Below are 5,489 nucleotides of genomic sequence, written 5' to 3' on the forward strand. Positions count from 1 at the left end.
AAATATTTTAAATTAGAAGAGTCCTTGGTGGACATCTTCCCTAATACTTCTTTTTCAACAACAGTAATGACCCTAGGGTATTCTATATCTAAAATCTAGACCAATGTCTAAAAGTTGCACTACTTGAAAAATCCCCAAAGAACAAGGAATTTGGACAATGTCTTTCGACAAATTACATCATTTTTTCCAAAAAAAATTAATGGGAATTTCAGATTTTGAGGCAGGATTATGGGAGAAAATATGTTAAAGTGAGATCCTAGAAGCATGTAGATGCTTACTGTGACTAAAACTAAAAAAAACAATATAAAAGAATCATGGAATTAGAACTGAGAGACTGAATTTACAGGTGAAGAAACAATCTTAAACACATTAATTGACTTGCCCACGGTCACACAGGTAGTAAGGGGAAGACCTAGGAACAAGCTAGGAAGGCGATGAAGGTAGAGGTACAATGTAGCCCAGTAGAGGGAGTCAGAAGTGAGATACCTAAGAGAAGTTATGAACCCACAAAGGGACAGTGACAAATAAGCTCAGACATAATGGCAAGTAGTAGAGAAGACTGACATAAAGAAACAGACACAAAGAGATAAACAGACAAGAAGGAAAATCTCTGAGTGAGATAGAATAACAAAGAAACTCATTTCACACTTGTGCTATAAAATATAATTTCTATTCAATTCAACAATTAAAGAAGTAATGTGGTATAGTCATTAGAGAGCTGAATATGGAATCATGAAGACTGGTTCAAATCCCACCTCAGGAGTTTATCAGCTATCCTGCCCTGAGGTAGTCACTTAATGGGCAAGTCAAGTGAAAGTGGTACATTTCCTCTTATGTAAAATCACTCTGGGCCCTCTATATTCCCTTCCAGTTCTAAATCTGTGATCCTATAAAGAGACAGTTATTATGCAGATACAATAAATAAAGCATTATACTAGGGATAAAATGTTGGGAATCCCTTGTTTCAACAAAAACTATCGTTTTTGTTTTGTTTTGTTTTTGATGTTTGGGTTTTTTGTTTTGTTTTGTCAGAGACTGTCATCTATAAAGAATAATGTAGAATCATCCTTTTTTTCTATCTTATGTTATGGAAATGCTTGTTTCATTTCTTAAGGTCAGAATAAAATAAAATTTTATTTTTTTTCATTTGGGGTTGTGACTTGCCCGAGGTCACACAGCTAGGTTTTTGTGCTAAGTGTCTGAGGCCGGATTTGGACTCAGGACCTCCTGATTCCAGGGCCAGTGCTCTATTCACTGTGCCACCTAGCAGCCCCTAAAATAAAATTTTAAAAAAGAAAGAAGCCCCTTTCCCCCAGGGGTCTTTCCTCCAAAATCTCTAATGGAAACTATAATGAATCTGAGAAACTATTGGGGATCCCCCAGTATAATTAAAAACACATATTAATTCATTGTAATTCTATCCTGGCAATGAATGACAAATGTTTTGTGTTAAGTGTAGCTTGGGCTTATCTGGTAATTTGGATTTAGGATTGGAATGCCTTGGAATATAAATAGGAAGAATAAAAAAAATCAAAAGGTTATGACTACTAATAACAATAGACATCCATGAATTCACAAGGGTACCAAGTCTGGGTCAGAAAAAAGTCCTACAAGGCAATAAGCATTCCATCAAACTGTAGGAACCCTAAGTCCCTCTTAGCTGGCCTTTTTATGTCTCAAGCAACTAGGAGGCAATTCCAATGTTCTAAGGCCTATTTTTCCACATGAACCAAATCCTGAGGAATACTTCCTGGTTCCCTTAAAAGGAAACAGTACCTCTGTAAAATAAAGGCCATTTGTACCATACATTGACTCAGGGTAAGATTTTAAAAGAGATTCTAGTTTGAAAGAGTTATGAGGCATTTTATCTTCCAATTAGAATTTAGATGAGATAGAGAGAAGGAAGATACTAACTCCCCACAGGAGAAATAGAACATGTGAATCAAAGTCTTCTCTTGAATTCTAGGAGAAGCTGTTTATGCTATATGTACAGTATTATCATTCCCAGGATAAACATTGTTATTATACTGTAACACCCTATAATGTGTGGAATCTGTATCATACATGAACATTCCTTTTAAATGTCTACAACTTATAGGTGTTACCCAGTCTAAGCACCTTTTATTGATTGAAGCCCATTCACAAAGTATTTGGATCAGATTCATATCCATCCTACAAACAGGAGCTCAAATTAGCAATGCTAATTATAAAAGGACCTGGTGGGACTGAATGATCACTAAGGTACCTTATAATTCTAAATCTTGTCAATCTATGAAGACACAAGTGACAAAATTTGGGGCCAGTAAATTGATTTTCCTGGAGTGAAGGATTTCTATAGGGGAAGAGGAAGAAAATGAAGTTTGGATTTATAGGCAAATTCCATTTAGGTGCTAAAACAATTCCTTAGGAAATAAGACTAATAAAAGGATGAAGAATGCATTGTCATAAGTGGAAGCTTGATGAATATTCCAGCTTCAAAATTACCTAATAGCAATATTCCCCCCCAACAAAAGTGAAAAAAAAAACATATACCTCTCTTATTAACAGACAACACCTGACTAAATAAGTCAGGGATGAAAACATCACATCATAGACACTTAGACAATTCCACCGAGATAACTAAAGTCTCCCTTTTATGTTGCTATGATTTTTCCTCGAATGGATTAAAAATGTGCTATTACAGGCTACTGGAATAAGAATAGGATGTTTTGGAGATCTAGATTTGCTATGTTATACCATGTTTGGGGAAAAAAAAAAAAGAAACAGAGATGATGAGCTCATGGTTTTACTCTCCAGATTCCCAGTTACTCCAAAAACAGGGAGGGAAAGGGTAATATTCAGAATATTTTTCTTTATTGTCTGCTTGTCCTCAATCTGCTTCATATAAGCTTGTTTTTCCTCAAAGAGACAATGACAGTTTTGGGGCAGAAAAGACTTTTGTATACAAAGTTGTATATACATAGGAATTTATGAAAGCATAAAGTTTTCCACAATAGTCTGAGTGTGTCACCATAAGAAACCATATTAAGCATTCAGACTATAAAATATTATTCCTTTGCTGATCAAATCAAAACTATGGTAAGAGACCTAGAAGAATGACTCATGTAAAATACATACACATGTATGTATGTACATACATATGTGTATACATATACACGCGTATATATACACATGTGTATACACGCGCGCGCACACATATATATATTTACATGTGTGCTATGAAATTAAAATCTACCTTACAAGAAATGCAAGGCCTTGTACCAGTTAAATACAAGTCCTAAAAACCAAGGTTACACCTAGATGATTTTAATTGACCTGTATTTAATTGTTTGTTTTTAAATATCCTTTCTGGTCTACTCTCCAACTTGTAGAGATTTATACGTTGGGTATAAAGGAGATCTTGGATTCAAGATTACTTTTAACATTATAGCTCTTGAGCTCCTATTAAAATAGTTCTCTTTAAAAATCAGCCAACAGATGCAATTAGCTCTTAGCAAAGGCATTAACTAAGACGGCATAGTAAAAAAAAAAAAATGATAACAACAAAATATCCTCCATTTTCCATAAATCTAAGATGCTTATTCTTAAATGCAAACACACATCCCTAGAAGGAATGGACACAGATTTCAAATACAACAATAATAAGGTACACACAGCATACACACATAGCAACGAAAACACAACTCCTGACACTATGGAGTCTAGAGTTCCTCAGTCTCTTTGTTGAATCTTCAAGTGGCTCCCTCTGAACATAGTATTTTGGCTGTATGACTGGACTCAGCTAGGCTCCCAAGATCTTCTCCTCCCCATTCATTGCTGGATTTCTTCTCTACTTCTAGGAGTTTTGTTCTTCAAAAACTGTTTCTGTGTATCCATGTCCTCCTGAAGTGTGTCTCTGTTCTTTCAATTATGCCTTTATAATTCTCTTGAAATGACAAACTCTATAACTGCTGGGTAGAACATCTTCCCCCAGAGCAAGCAACTGAAAGAGGCTATGGAAGATTGCAGATATTTAAGAGAAATAATCTTTTCTTCCTCATCCCCTCAAGGGTCTCCTTAACAAAGAGTTCCTAAAGCTACACACCCCGGAAAGTGAACTCTGTCCCTGGGCCTCAGCAATTTAAAGTCTCGATTATCTAATGAGATTCCTGGTTTTAGTTCTGACAGAGAAAGGTACTAGCACATTTAAAAGGGATTGGGGTCTAGATATATCTTTGAAGCTACTTTAACACTTTGCCATTATGTTCTGGACTTGATGGCTGCAGTATATTCAAAAGTTAACTCTTCCACCCTTTAATGTAATTTGAATACATAAAAGCCATCATGTATATCCAGGATGTACTTTTTCAATAGTCAGATATTTCTCACTAGCAAAATCTGGGAGTATTGGACAGAGAAATGTATTGAAAAAAAAAAAGTGACTTCTTTTGAAGTTTGCGTCTTTCTCTAATGGTGACTTCATTATCTTTAACTATATGCAACTAGTATAAGAATTATGATGAGGTTCCCATTGAATGGGCTCTGAAATTCAAACTTTCTGCTTCTCTTTCACTGACTAGTGTTCTAAATTGTAGATCCTGAACAGAAAATGTCAAAGCCCAAAGGCCTCTGCCAGCATTTCAGATCATTATTTAGTTTACACCTGGGGCAAGACAGCCAGTCAATTACAACAAGTCAATTACAGGCCCTCCATTCATGGCACAGGACCAACTCCTGCTTGAAGCAGGGCCAAGGAAAATAAATGCATGGAGAAATAAAGGAAAAAAATAGTTTGCTTTCTATTTGTCTGCCTTGACAAAAGACCTACTGCCCTATTCAAAATGTTTGACTGTGGTCAGAAAATGCACCACTTTTAATGGACAGTTGCCATTCCCTGGGGCTTCCCAATTGAGCTGAATTTGAAATTCTTTTCAGCAAACAATGTCAGAATATTGGTGATTAACCCCAAATGGAACAGCAATATATGGTCACTCATAGAGAAGGGATTAAATTTCCATAATACAAGTCATTATTTTCTTTTTTTAATGATCAGGATGTTGGCACAATACCCTTAGTTCTAGTGTTTTCTGATGCATCTGATTTCTAGACAGTGCTGAAATTATAATAGTAGAACAATGCTTCTTTTGGCTGGTGTACTACTCATAGGGACAATCTAGGCATGTCTCAAACATGAAGTAGCAGTTCAAGTTTTTACCTAGTGAGTTTATTATCTCTACCAGCTTGTTAATGAAATGTCTCATGATGTGATAGTGACTAATTTAGAAGTGGCAATGAGTGAATATGGTTGTGCATGGGTATAATGTAGTCAGTGTGTTACTATGCACCCATAGGGAAGCCAATGTCAAATTCTGCTACTGTAGTAGTACACTTGCAGAGTACTTACAAAATACGAAATTACAAGAACAGAAAAGTAAGCTAAAACCTCATGGGTGTGTGTGTGGGGGGGGTGTCCCTGTGTGTCCCTGTGTGAGTGTTAAGAATAAACAAAA

Source organism: Petaurus breviceps, unplaced genomic scaffold (genome assembly GCF_028583685.1).
Source record: "Petaurus breviceps papuanus isolate PSGF00001 unplaced genomic scaffold, PetGlider_PUasm1.0 90750, whole genome shotgun sequence".
In the NCBI taxonomy this organism is placed as follows: Eukaryota; Metazoa; Chordata; class Mammalia; order Diprotodontia; family Petauridae; genus Petaurus; species Petaurus breviceps.